The 15,305-nt window shown below is 46.1% G+C and overlaps 5 pseudogenes; all 5 read right to left on the bottom strand.

Annotated features, from left to right (window-relative positions):
* Nucleotides 1-1,343: 1,343 nt before the first annotated feature.
* Nucleotides 1,344-1,412, bottom strand: LOC134411690 (U6 spliceosomal RNA; annotated as a pseudogene).
* A 1,817-nt stretch (nucleotides 1,413-3,229) lies between these two features.
* On the bottom strand, nucleotides 3,230-3,298 carry LOC134411766 (U6 spliceosomal RNA; annotated as a pseudogene).
* A 3,680-nt stretch (nucleotides 3,299-6,978) lies between these two features.
* LOC134411689 (U6 spliceosomal RNA) lies at nucleotides 6,979-7,047 on the bottom strand (annotated as a pseudogene).
* A 2,562-nt stretch (nucleotides 7,048-9,609) lies between these two features.
* LOC134411765 (U6 spliceosomal RNA) lies at nucleotides 9,610-9,678 on the bottom strand (annotated as a pseudogene).
* Nucleotides 9,679-12,789: 3,111 nt separating this feature from the next.
* LOC134411764 (U6 spliceosomal RNA) lies at nucleotides 12,790-12,858 on the bottom strand (annotated as a pseudogene).
* Nucleotides 12,859-15,305: the final 2,447 nt, after the last annotated feature.

The raw sequence follows: 15,305 nt of genomic DNA, 5'->3' as shown, positions 1-15,305 counted from the left end.
CCGGGCGGAGTGGAGCGGAAGTGGGCGGAGCGGGGGCGGGGCGGAGAGGCCCGATCCGGAAAATGGCAGATCTGCAAGTGAAGCGGAGCGGGGGGTCTGTGCACACCCCTAGCAGTAACTGCAACTTCCCAATGAGGTAAGTGAACCAAACTCACCAGATGCACATGACAAGGTGGGGCAAATATAGAAAGCTCCATAAGTTGCCCAGAAACGACGATGAGACACCCATTCTGACGAAAACTCATATTGCGTAAAACGGGCCGTAACGGCAGCTTCCCAATGAGGTAAGTGAACCAAACTATCCAGATGCACATAACAAGTTGGGACAAATATAGATAGCTATAAAAGTTCCCCCAAAACAACGTTCAGATACCCGTTCTGGGCAAAAACGCATATTGCGCAAATTGGGCCGTACAAGCAGCTTCCCAATGAGGAAAGTGAACCAAACTCACCAGATGCACATGACAAGGTGGGACAAATATAGAATGCTCCAAATGTTCAGATACCCGTTCAGATACCCGTTCCTGGCAAAAACACGTATTGCGCAAATTGGGCCGTAACGGCAACTTCCCAATGACGTAAGTGAACCAAACTCACCAGATGCACATGATAAGGTGGGGCAAATATAGAAAGCTCCATAAGTTGACCCGAAACGACGTTCAGATACCCATTCCGGCAAAAACTCGTATTGCGCAAAACGGGCCGTAACGGCAGCTTCCCAATGAGGTAAGTGAACCAAACTCACAAGATGCACATGACAAGTTGGGACAAATATAGACAGCTCCAAAAGTTGCCCGAACACTACGTTAAGTTACCCGTTCCTGGCAAAAACGCGTATTGCGCAAATGGGCCGTAACGGCACCTTCCCAATGAGGGAAGTGAACCAAACTCACTATATGCACATAACTAGGTGGGGCAAATATAGAAAGCTCCAAAAGTTACCCCAAAACCACGTTCAGATACCCATTTTGGACAAAAATGCGTATTGCGCAAATTGGGCTTTAACGGCAACTTCCCAATGAGATAAGTGAAACAAACTCACCAGATGCACATGACAAGGTAGGACAAATATAGAAAGCTCCAAATGTTGCCCCCAAACCACGTTCAGATACCCGTTCTGGGCAAAAACTTGTGTTGCGCAAATTGGGCCGTAACGGCAACTTCCCAATGATGTAAGTGAACCAAACTCACCAGATGCACATCACAAGGTTGGGCAAATATATAAAGCTCCATAAGTTGCTCCGAAACGACGTTTAGAGACCCATTCCTGCAAAAACTCGTATTGCTCAAAACGGGCCGTAACGGCAGCTTCCCAATGAGGAAAGTGAACCAAACTCACCAGATGCGCAGGGGCCATGCTAATCTTCTCGGTATCGTTCCAATTTTATTATACGTGCTGCCGAAGCGAGCACAACCCTAACCCTAACCCTAACCCTAAACCTAACCCTAACCCTAACCCTAACCCTAACCCTAACCCTAACCTTTACCCTAACCCTAACCCTAACCCTAACCCGGAACCGAACCTGGAACCTAACCCTAACCCGGAACCTAACCCGGAACCTAACCCGGAACCTAACCCGGAACCAAACTCACCAGATGCACATGATAAGTTGGGACAAATATACACAGCTCCAAAAGTTGCCCCAAAACCACATTCAGATACTCGTTCTGGGCAAAAACTCGTATTGCGCAATTGGGCCGTAACGGCAACTTCCCAATGATGTAAGTGAACCAAACTCACCAGATGCACATGACAAGGTGGGGCAAATATAGAGAGCTACATAAGTTGCCCCAAACCACGTTCAGATACCCGTTCCGGCAGAAAACGTGTATTGCGAAAATGGGCAATAACCGCACCTTCCCAATGAGGTAAGTGAACCAAACTCTCCAGATGCACATGACAAGTTGGCACAAATATAGAAAGCTCCAAAAGTTGCCCCAAAACAACATTCAGTTACCCATACCGGCATAAACGCGTATTGCACAAAATAGGCCGTAACGGCACCTTCCCAATAAGGGAAGTGAACCAAAATCACCATATGCACAGAACTAGGTGTGACAAATATAGAAAGCTCCAAAAGTTACCCCAAAACCACGTTCAGATACCCGTTCTGGGCAAAAACGCGTATTGTGCAAATTGGGCCGTAACGGCACCTTCCCAATGAGGTAAGTGAACCAAACTCACCAAATGCACATGACAAGGTAGGACAAATATAGAAAGCTCCAAAAGTTGACCCCAAACCACGTTCAGATACCCGTTCCTGGCAAAAACACGTATTGCTCATATTGGGCCGTAACGGCAGCTTCCCAATGACGTAAGTGAACCAAACACACCAGATGCACATGACAAGGTGGGGCAAATATAGAAAGCTCCATAAGTTGCCCCGAAACGACGTTCAGATACCCATTCCGGCAAAAATTCGTATTGCGCAAAACGGGCCGTAACGGCAGCTTCCCAATAAGGTAAGTGAACCAAACTCACCAGATGCACATGACAAGTTGGGACAAATACAGAAAGCTCCAAAAGTTACCCCCAAACCACGTTCAGATAACCATTCCGGCAGAAAACGTGTATAGCGAAAATGGGCAATAACCGCACCTTCCCAATGAGGTAAGTGAACCAAACTCTCCAGATGCACATGACAAGGTAGGACAAATATAGAAAGCTCCAAAAGTTGCCCCAAAAGCACATTCAGATACCTGTTCTAGGCAAAAACTCGTATTGCGCAAATTGGGCCGTAACTGCAACTTCCCAATGAGGTAAGTGAACCAAATTCACCAGATGCACATGACAAGGTGGGGCAAATATAGAAAGCTCCATAAGTTGCCCAGAAACGACGATGAGACACCCATTCTGGCAAAAACTCATATTGCGCAAATTGGGCCGTAACGGCAGCTTCCCAATGAGGTAAGTGAACCAAACTATCCAGATGCACATAACAAGTTGGGGCAAATATAGAAAGCTCCAAAAGTTACCCCGAAACCACGTTCAGATACCCATTTTGGACAAAAACGCGTATTGCGCAAATTGGGCCGTAACGGCAACTTCCCAATGAGGTAAGTGAACCAAACTCACCAGATGCACATGACAAGGTAGGACAAATATAGAAAGCTCCAAAAGTTGCCCCAAAACCACGTTCAGATACCCGTTCTAGGCAAAAACTCGTATTGCGCAAATTGGGCCGTAACGGCAGCTTCCCAACGAGGTAAGTGAACCAAACTCACAAGATGCGCAGGGGCCATGCTAATCTTCTCGGTATCGTTCTAATTTTATTATACGTGCTGCCGAAGCGAGCACAACCCTAACCCTAACCTAACCCTAACCCTAACCCTAACCCTAACCCTAACCCTAACCCGGAACCGAACCCGGAACCTAACCCTAACCCGGAACCTAACCCGGAACCAAACTCACCAGATGCACATGATAAGTTGGGACAAATATACACAGCTCCAAAAGTTGCCCCAAAACCACATTCAGGTACCCGTTCTGGGCTAAAACGCGTATTGCGCAAATTGGGCCGTAACGGCAGCTTCCCAATGAGGTAAGTGAACCAAACTATCCAGATGCACATGACAAGTTGGGACAAATATAGAAAGCTCCAAAAGTTGCAACAAAACCACGTTCTAAAACCCGTTTTTGCGGAAAACGCGTATTGCGAAAATGGGCTGTAACGGCACCTTCCCAATGAGGTAAGTGAACCAAACTCACTAGATGTACAAGACAATGTGGGACATATATAGAAAGCTCCAAAAGTTGCCCCAAAACCACGTTCAGATAAACTTTCCGGCAGAAAACGTGTATTGCGAAAACGGGCAATAACCGCACCTTCCCAATGAGGTAAGTGAACCAAACTCTCCAGATGCACATGACAAGGTAGGACAAATATAGAGAGCTCCAAAAGTTGCCCCAAAACAACGTTCAGTTACCCATACCGGCATAAACGCGTATTGCGCAAATTGGGCCGTAACGGCGCCTTCCCAATGAGGTAAGTGAACCAAACTCACCAAATGCACGTGACAAGGTAGGACAAATATAGAAAGCTCTAAAAGTTGCCCCTAAACCACATTCAGATACCCGTTCCGGGCAAAAACGCGTATTGCGAAAATCGGGCCGTAACGGCAGCTTCACAATGAGGTAAGTGAACCAAACTATCCAGATGCACATGACAAGTTGGGACAAATATAGAAAGCTCCAAAAGTTGCAACAAAACCACGTTCTAATACCCGTTTTTGCGGAAAACGCGTATTGCGAAAATGGGCTGTAACGGCACCTTCCCAATGAGGTAAGTGAACCTAACTCACTAGATTTGAAGACAAGGTGGGACATATATAGAAAGCTCCAAAAGTTACCCCAAAACCACGTTCAGATACCCGTTCCGGTGAAAAAAGTGTATCGCGCAAAATGGGCCGTAAAGGCAGCTTCCCAATAAGGGAAGTGAACCAAAATCACCATATGTACAGAACAAAGTGTGACAAATATAGAAAGCTCCAAAAGTTACCCCGAAACCACGTTCAGATACCCGTTCTGGGCAAAAACGTGTATTGCCCAAATTGGGCCGTAACGGCACCTTCCCAATGAGGTAAGTGAACCAAACTCACCAGATGCACATGACAATTTGGGACAAATACAGAAAGCTCCAAAAGTTGCCCCCAAACCACGTTCAGATACCCTTTCCGGCAGAAAACGTGTATTACGAAAATGGGACGTAATGGCACCTTCCCAATGAGGTAAGTGAACCAAACTCACCAGATGCACATGACAATGTAGGACAAATATAGAAAGCTCCAAAGGTTGCCCCAAAACCACGTTCAGTTAACCGTTCCTGGCAGAAACGCGTATTGCGCAAAATGGGTCGTAACGGCAGCTTCCCAATGAGGTTAGTGAACCAAACTATCCAGATGCACATGACAAGTTGGGACAAATATAGAAAGCTCCAAAAGTTGCCCCAAAACCACATTCTAATACCCGTTTTTGCGGAAAACGCGTATTGCGAAAATGGGCCGTAACGGCACCTTCCCAATGAGGAAAGTGAACCAAACTCACTAGATGCACAAGACTAGGTGGGACATATATAGAAAGCTCCAAAAGTTACCCCAAAACCAAGTTCAGATACCCTTTCCGGCAGAAAACTTGTATTGCGCAAAATGGGCCGTAACGGCAGCTTCCCAATGAGGTAAGTGAACCAAACTCACCAGATGCACATGACAAGGTAGGACAAATATAGAAAGCTCCAAAAGTTGCCCCAAAACCACGTTCAGTTACCCGTTCCTGGCAAAGACGCGTATTGCGAAAATGGGCCGTAATGGCAGCTTCCCAATGAGGTAAGTGAACTAAACTATCCAGATGCACATGACAAGTTGGGACAAATATAGAATGCTCCAAAAGTTGCCCCAAAACCACGTTCTAAAACCCGTTTTTGCCGAAAACGCGTATTGCGAAAATGGGCCGTAACTGCAACTTCCCAATTAGGTAAGTGAACCAAACTCACTAGATGCACAAGACAAGGTGGGACATATATAGAAAGTTTCAAAAGTTACCCCAAAACCACGTTCAGATACCCTTTCCGGTCAAAAAAGTGTATTGCGCAAAATGGGCCGTAATGGCAGCTTCCAAATGAGGTAAGTGAACCAAACTCACCAGATGCACATGACAAGTTGGGACAAATACAGAAAGCTCCAAAAGTTGCCCCCAAACCACGTTCAGATACCCTTTCCGGCAGAAAACGTGTATTGCGAAAATGGGCCGTAACGGCACCTTCCCAATGAGGTAAGTGACCCATACTCACCAGATGCACATGACAAGGTAGGACAAATATAGAAAGCTCCAAAAGTTGCCCCAAAACCACGTTCAGTTACCCGTTCCTTTCAAAGACGCGTATTGCGCAAAATGGGCCGTAACGGCAGCTTCCCAATGAGGTAAGTGAACCAAACTATCCAGATGCACATGACAAGTTGGGACAAATGTAGAATGCTCCAAAAGTTGCCCCAAAACCACGTTCTAAAACCCGTTTTTGCCGAAAACGCGTATTTCGAAAATGGGCCATAACGGCAACTTCCCAATTGGGTAAGTGAACCAAACTCACTAGATGCACAAGACAAGGTGGGACATATATAGAAAGCTTCAAAAGTTACCCCAAAACCACGTTCAGATACCCGTTCCGGTCAAAAACGTGTATTGCTCAAAATGGGCCGTAACGGTAGCTTCCAAATGAGGTAAGTGAACCAAACTCACCAGATGCACATGACAAGTTGGGACAAATACAGAAAGCTCCAAAAGTTGCCCCCAAACCACGTTCAGATACCCTTTCCGGCAGAAAATGCGTATTGCGAAAATGGGCCGTAACGGCACCTTCCCAATGAGGTAAGTGAACCATACTCACCAGATGCACATGACAAGGTAGGACAAATATAGAAAGCTCCAAAAGTTGCCACAAAACCACGTTCAGTTACCCGTTCCTAGCAAAAACGCGTATTGCGCAAAATGAGCCGTAACGGCACCTTCCCAATAAGGGAAGTGAACAAAACTCACCATATGCACATAACTAGTTGGGGCAAATATGGAAAGCACCAAAAGTTACCCCAAAACCACGTTCAGATACCCGTGCTGGGCAAAAACGCGTATTGCGCAAATTGGCCGTAACGGCAACTTCCCAATGAGGTAAGTGAACCAAATTCACCAAATGCACATGACAAGGTAGGACAAATTTAGAAAGCTCCAAAAGTTGCCCCAAAACCACGTTCAGATACCCGTTCTGGGCAAAAACTTGTATTGCGCAAATTGGGCCGTAACGGCAACTTCCCAATGATGTAAGTGAACCAAACTCACCAGATGCACATCACAAGGTGGGGCAAATATATAAAGCTCCATAAGTTGCTCCGAAACGACGTTTAGAGACCCATTCCTGCAAAAACTTGTATTGCTCAAAACGGGCCGTAACGGCAGCTTCCCAATGAGGAAAGTGAACCAAACTCACCAGATGCGCAGGGGCCATGCTAATCTTCTCGGTATCGTTCCAATTTTATTATACGTGCTGCCGAAGCGAGCACAACCCTAACCCTAACCCTAACCCTAACCCTAAACCTAACCCTAACCCTAACCCTAACCCTAACCCTAACCCTTACCCTAACCCTAACCCTAACCTTAACCCGGAACCGAACCTGGAACCTAACCCTAACCCGGAACCTAACCCGGAACCTAACCCGGAACCTAACCCGGAACCAAACTCACCAGATGCACATGATAAGTTGGGACAAATATACACAGCTCCAAAAGTTGCCCCAAAACCACATTCAGATAATCGTTCTTGGCAAAAACTCGTATTGCGCAAATTGGGCCGTAACGGCAACTTCCCAATGATGTAAGTGAACCAAACTCACCAGATGCACATCACAAGGTGGGGCAAATATATAAAGCTCCATAAGTTGCCCAGAAGCGACGTTCATACACCCATTCCGGCAAAAACTCGTATTGCGCAAAACGGGCCGTAACGTCAGCTTCCCAATGCGGTAAGTGAACCAACCTATCCAGATGCACATGACAAGTTGGGATAAATATAGACAGCTCCAAAAGTTCCCCCAAAACCACGTTCAGATACCCGTGCTGGGCAAAAACGCGTATTGCGCAAATTGGGCCGTAACGGCAACTTCCCAATGAGGTAAGTGAACCAAATTCACCAAATGCACATGACAAGGTAGGACAAATATAGAAAGCTCCAAAAGTTACCCCAAAACCACGTTCAGATACCCGTTCCGGTGAAAAACGTGTATTGCGAAAATGGGCAATAACCGCACCTTCCCAATGAGGTAAGTGAACCAAACTCTCCAGATGCACATAACAAGTTGGGACAAATATAGAAAGCTCCAAAAGTTGCCCCAAAACAACGTTCAGTTACCCATACCGGCATAAACGCGTATTACACAAATTGGGCCGTAACGGCACCTTCCCAATAAGGGAAGTGAACCAAAATCACCATATGCACAGAACTAGGTGTGACAAATATAGAAAGCTCCAAAAGTTACCCCAAAACCACGTTCAGATACCCGTTCTGGGCAAAAACGCGTATTGTGCAAATTGGGCCGAAACGGCACCTTCCCAATGAGGTAAGTGAACCAAACTCTCCAGATGCACATGACAAGGTAGGACAAATATAGAAAGCTCCAAAAGTTGCCCCAAAAGCACATTCAGATACCTGTTCTGGGCAAAAACGCGTATTGCGCAAATTGGGCAGTAACTGCAACTTCCCAATGAGGTAAGTGAACCAAACTCACCAGATGCACATGACAAGGTGGGGCAAATATAGAAAGCTCCATAAGTTGCCCAGAAACGACGATGAGACACCCATTCTGGCAAAAACTCATATTGCGCAAAACGGGCCGTAACGGCAGCTTCCCAATGAGGTAAGTGAACCAAACTATCCAGATGCACATAACAAGTTGGGGCAAATATAGAAAGCTCCAAAAGTTACCCCGAAACCACGTTCAGATTCCCATTTTGGACAAAAACGCGTATTGCGCAAATTGGGCCGTAACGGCAACTTCCCAATGAGGTAAGTGAACCAAACTCACCAGATGCACATGACAAGGTAGGACAAATATAGAAAGCTCCAAAAGTTGCCCCCAAACCATGTTCAGAAACCCGCTCCTGGCAAAAACACGTATTGCTCATATTGGGCCGTAACGGCAGCTTCCCAATGACGTAAGTGAACCAAACTATCCAGATGCACATGACAAGGTGGGGCAAATATAGAAAGCTCCATAAGTTGCCCCGAAACGACGTTCAGATACCCATTCCGGCAAAAATTCGTATTGCGCAAAACGGGCTGTAACGGCAGCTTCCCAATAAGGTAAGTGAACCAAACTCACCAGATGCACATGACAAGTTGGGACAAATACAGAAAGCTACAAAAGTTACCCCCAAACCACGTTCAGATAACCTTTCCGGCAGAAAACGTGTATAGCGAAAATGGGCAATAACCGCACCTTCCCAATGAGGTAAGTGAACCAAACTCTCCAGATGCACATGACAAGGTAGGACAAATATAGAAAGCTCCAAAAGTTGCCCCAAAAGCACATTCAGATACCTGTTCTGGGCAAAAACGCGTATTGCGCAAATTGGGCAGTAACTGCAACTTCCCAATGAGGTAAGTGAACCAAACTCACCAGATGCACATGACAAGGTGGGGCAAATATAGAAAGCTCCATAAGTTGCCCAGAAACGACGATGAGACACCCATTCTGGCAAAAACTCATATTGCGCAAAACGGGCCGTAACGGCAGCTTCCCAATGAGGTAAGTGAACCAAACTATCCAGATGCACATAACAAGTTGGGGCAAATATAGAAAGCTCCAAAAGTTACCCCGAAACCACGTTCAGATTCCCATTTTGGACAAAAACGCGTATTGCGCAAATTGGGCCGTAACGGCAACTTCCCAATGAGGTAAGTGAACCAAACTCACCAGATGCACATGACAAGGTAGGACAAATATAGAAAGCTCCAAAAGTTGCCCAAAAACCATGTTCAGATACCCGTTCTAGGCAAAAACTCGTATTGCGCAAATTGGGCCGTAACGGCAGCTTCCCAACGAGGTAAGTGAACCAAACTCACCAGATGCGCAGGGGCCATGCTAATCTTCTCGGTATCGTTCTAATTTTATTATACGTGCTGCCGAAGCGAGCACAACCCTAACCCTAACCCTAACCCTAACCCTAACCCTAACCCTAACCCTAACCCTAACCCAAACCCTAACCCGGAACCGAACCCGGAACCTAACCCTAACCCGGAACCTAACCCGGAACCTAACCCGGAACCAAACTCACCAGATGCACATGATAAGTTGGGACAAATATACACAGATCCAAAAGTTGCCCCAAAACCACATTCAGGTACCCGTTCTGGGCAAAAACGCGTATTGCGCAAATTGGGCCGTAACGGCAGCTTCCCAATGAGGTAAGTGAACCAAACTCACCATATGCACATGACAAGTTGGGACAAATATAGAAAGCTCCAAAAGTTGCAACAAAACCACGTTCTAATACCCGTTTTTGCGGAAAACGCGTATTGCGAAAATGGGCTGTAACGGCACCTTCCCAATGAGGTAAGTGAACCAAACTCACTAGATGTACAAGACAATGTGGGACATATATAGAAAGCTCCAAAAGTTGCCCCAAAACCACGTTCAGATAACCTTTTCGGCAGAAAACGTGTATTGCGAAAACGGGCAATAACCGCACCTTCCCAATGAGGTAAGTGAACCAAACTCTCCAGATGCACATGACAAGGTAGGACAAATATAGAAAGCTCCAAAAGTTGCCCCAAAACAACGTTCAGTTACCCATACCGGCATAAACGCGTATTACACAAAATGGGCCGTAACGGCACCTTCCCAATAAGGGAAGTGAACCAAAATCACCATATGCACAGAACTAGGTGTGACAAATATAGAAAGCTCCAAAAGTTACCCCAAAACCACGTTCAGATACCCGTTCTGGGCAAAAACGCGTATTGTGCAAATTGGGCCGAAACGGCACCTTCCCAATGAGGTAAGTGAACCAAACTCACCAAATGCACATGACAAGGTAGGACAAATATAGAAAGCTCCAAAAGTTGCCCCCAAACCATGTTCAGATACCCGTTCCTGGCAAAAACACGTATTGCTCATATTGGGCCGTAACGGCAGCTTCCCAATGACGTAAGTGAACCAAACTATCCAGATGCACATGACAAGGTGGGGCAAATATAGAAAGCTCCATAAGTTGCCCCGAAACGACGTTCAGATACCCATTCCGGCAAAAATTCGTATTGCGCAAAACGGGCCGTAACGGCAGCTTCCCAATAAGGTAAGTGAACCAAACTCACCAGATGCACATGACAAGTTGGTACAAATACAGAAAGCTACAAAAGTTACCCCCAAACCACGTTCAGATAACATTTCCGGCAGAAAACGTGTATTGCGAAAATGGGCAATAACCGCACCTTCCCAATGAGGTAAGTGAACCAAACTCACCAGATGCACATGACAAGGTAGGACAAATATAGAAAGCTCCAAAAGTTGCCCCAAAACCACGTTCTAATACCCGTTTTTGCGGAAAACGCTTATTGCGAAAATGGGCTGTAACGGCACCTTCCCAATGAGGTAAGTGAACCAAACTCACTAGATGTACATGACAAGGTGGGACATATATAGAAAGCTCCAAAAGTTACCCCAAAACCACGTTCAGATACCCGTTCCGGTGAAAAACGTGTATTGTGCAAAATGGGCCGTAACGGCAGCTTCCCAATGAGGTAAGTGAACCAAACTCACCAGATGCACATGACAAGGTGGGGCAAATATAGAGAGCTCCATAAGTTGCCCCAAACCACGTTCAGATACCCTTTCCGGCAGAAAACGTGTATTGCGAAAATGGGCAATAACCGCACCTTCCCAATGAGGTAAGTGAACCAAACTCTCCAGATGCACATGACAAGTTGGGACAAATATAGAAAGCTCCAAAAGTTGCCCCAAAACAACGTTCAGTTACCCATACCGGCATAAACGCGTATTGCACAAAATGGGCCGTAACGGCACCTTCCCAATAAGGGAAGTGAACCAAAATCACCATATGCACAGAACTAGGTGTGACAAATATAGAAAGCTCCAAAAGTTACCCCAAAACCACGTTCAGATACCCTTTCTGGGCAAAAACGCGTATTGTGCAAATTGGGCCGTAACGGCACCTTCCCAATGAGGTAAGTGAACCAAACTCACCAAATGCACATGACAAGGTAGGACAAATATAGAAAGCTCCAAAAGTTGCCCCCAAACCACGTTAAGATACCCGTTCCTGGCAAAAACGCGTATTGCTCATATTGGGCCGTAACGGCAGCTTCCCAATGACGTAAGTGAACCAAACTATCCAGATGCACATGACAAGGTGGGGCAAATATAGAAAGCTCCATAAGTTGCCCCGAAACGACGTTCAGATACCCATTCCGGCAAAAATTCGTATTGCGCAAAACGGGCCGTAACGGCAGCTTCCCAATAAAGTAAGTGAACCAAACTCACCAGATGCACATGACAAGTTGGGACAAATACAGAAAGCTCCAAAAGTTACCCCCAAACCACGTTCAGATAACCTTTCCGGCAGAAAACGTGTATAGCGAAAATGGGCAATAACCGCACCTTCCCAATGAGGTAAGTGAACCAAACTCTCCAGATGCACATGACAAGGTAGGACAAATATAGAAAGCTCCAAAAGTTGCCCCAAAAGCACATTCAGATACCTGTTCTGGGCAAAAACGCGTATTGCGCAAATTGGGCAGTAACTGCAACTTCCCAATGAGGTAAGTGAACCAAACTCACCAGATGCACATGACAAGGTGGGGCAAATATAGAAAGCTCCATAAGTTGCCCAGAAACGACGATGAGACACCCATTCTGGCAAAAACTCATATTGCGCAAAACGGGCCGTAACGGCAGCTTCCCAATGAGGTAAGTGAACCAAACTATCCAGATGCACATAACAAGTTGGGGCAAATATAGAAAGATCCAAAAGTTACCCCGAAACCACGTTCAGATTACCATTTTGGACAAAAACGCGTATTGCGCAAATTGGGCCGTAACGGCAACTTCCCAATGAGGTAAGTGAACCAAACTCACCAGATGCACATGACAAGGTAGGACAAATATAGAAAGCTCCAAAAGTTGCCCCAAAACCATGTTCAGACACCCGTTCTAGGCAAAAACTCGTATTGCGCAAATTGGGCCGTAACGGCAGCTTCCCAACGAGGTAAGTGAACCAAACTCACCAGATGCGCAGGGGCCATGCTAATCTTCTCGGTATCGTTCTAATTTTATTATACGTGCTGCCGAAGCGAGCACAACCCTAACCCTAACCCTAACCCTAACCCTAACCCTAACCCTAACCCTAACCCGGAACCGAACCCGGAACCTAACCCTAACCCGGAACCTAACCCGGAACCTAACCCGGAACCAAACTCACCAGATGCACATGATAAGTTGGGACAAATATACACAGCTCCAAAAGTTGCCCCAAAACGACATTCAGGTACCCGTTCTGGGCAAAAACGCGTATTGCGCAAATTGGGCCGTAACGGCGCCTTCCCAATAAGGTAAGTGAACCAAACTCACCAAATGCACGTGACAAGGTAGGACAAATATAGAAAGCTCCAAAAGTTGCCCCAAAACCACATTCAGATACCCGTTCCGGGCAAAAACGTGTATTGCGAAAATCGGGCCGTAACGGCAGCTTCACAATGAGGTAAGTGAACCAAACTATCCAGATGCACATGACAAGTTGGGACAAATATAGAAAGCTCCAAAAGTTGCAACAAAACCACGTTCTAATACCCGTTTTTGCGGAAAACGCGTATTGCGAAAATGGGCTGTAACGGCACCTTCCCAATGAGGTAAGTGAACCTAACTCACTAGATTTGAAGACAAGGTGGGACATATATAGAAAGCTCCAAAAGTTGCCCCCAAACCACGTTCAGATACCCTTTCCGGCAGAAAACGTGTATTACGAAAATGGGACGTAATGGCACCTTCCCAATGAGGTAAGTGAACCAAACTCACCAGATGCACATGACAATGTAGGACAAATATAGAAAGCTCCAAAGGTTGCCCCAAAACCACGTTCAGTTAACCGTTCCTGGCAGAAACGCGTATTGCGCAAAATGGGTCGTAACGGCAGCTTCCCAATGAGGTAAGTGAACCAAACTATCCAGATGCACATGACAAGTTGGGACAAATATAGAAAGCTCCAAAAGTTGCCCCAAAACCACGTTCTAATATCCATTTTTGCGGAAAACGCGTATTGCGAAAATGGGCCGTAACGGCACCTTCTCAATGAGGAAAGTGAACCAAACTCACTAGATGCACAAGACTAGGTGGGACATATATAGAAAGCTCCAAAAGTTACCCCAAAACCACGTTCAGATACCCTTTCCGGCAGAAAACTTGTATTGCGCAAAATGGGCCGTAACGGCAGCTTCCCAATGAGGTTAGTGAACCAAACTATCCAGATGCACATGACAAGTTGGGACAAATATAGAAAGCTCCAAAAGTTGCCCCAAAACCACGTTCTAATACCCGTTTTTGCGGAAAACGCGTATTGCGAAAATGGGCCGTAACGGCACCTTCCCAATGAGGAAAGTGAACCAAACTCACTAGATGCACAAGACTAGGTGGGACATATATAGAAAGCTCCAAAAGTTACCCCAAAACCACGTTCAGATACCCTTTCCGGCAGAAAACTTGTATTGCGCAAAATGGGCCGTAACGGCATCTTCCCAATTAGGTAAGTGAACCAAACTCACCAGATGCACATGACAAGGTAGGACAAATATAGAAAGCTCCAAAAGTTGCCCCAAAACCACGTTCAGTTACCCGTTCCTGGCAAAGACGCGTATTGCGCAAAATGGGCCGTAACGGCAGCTTCCCAATGAGGTAAGTGAACCAAACTATCCAGATGCACATGACAAGTTGGGACAAATATAGAATGCTACAAAAGTTGCCCCAAAACCACGTTCTAAAAACCGTTTTTGCCGAAAACGCGTATTGCGAAAATGGGCCGTAACGGCAACTTCCCAATTAGGTAAGTGAACCAAACTCACTAGATGCACAAGACAAGGTGGGACATATATAGAAAGCTTCAAAAGTTACCCCAAAACCACGTTCAGATACCCGTTCTGGTTAAAAACGTGTATTGCGCAAAATGGGCCGTAACGGCAGCTTCCAAATGAGGTAAGTGAACCAAACTCACCAGATGCACATGACAAGTTGGGACAAATACAGAAAGCTCCAAAAGTTGCCCCAAAACCACGTTCAGTTACCCGTTCCTGGCAAAAACGCGTATTGCGCAAAATGAGCCGTAACGGCACCTTCCCAATAAGGGAAGTGAACAAAACTCACCATATGCACATAACTAGGTGGGGCAAATATGGAAAGCTCCAAAAGTTACCCCAGAACCACGTTCAGATACCCGTTCCTGGCATAAACGCGTATTGCGCAAAATGGGTCATAACGGCAGCTTCCCAATGAGTTAAGTGATCCAAACTATCCAGAAGCACAAGACAAGTAGGGACAAATATAGAAAGCTCCAAAAGTTGCCCCAAAACCACGTTCTAATACCCGTTTTTGCGGAAAACGCGTATTGCGAAAATGGGCCGTAACGGCACCTTCCCAATGAGGTAAGTGAACCAAACTATCCAGATGCACATGACAAGTTGGGACATATATAGAAAGCTTCAAAAGTTACCCCAAAACCACGTTCAGATACCCGTTCCGGTCAAAAATGTGTATTGCGC

Source organism: Elgaria multicarinata, chromosome 20 (assembly GCF_023053635.1).
Source record: "Elgaria multicarinata webbii isolate HBS135686 ecotype San Diego chromosome 20, rElgMul1.1.pri, whole genome shotgun sequence".
In the NCBI taxonomy this organism is placed as follows: domain Eukaryota; kingdom Metazoa; phylum Chordata; class Lepidosauria; order Squamata; family Anguidae; genus Elgaria; species Elgaria multicarinata.
The sequence above is the reverse complement of the archived record's forward strand: the minus strand, read 5'-3'. Positions and strand labels throughout refer to the sequence as shown.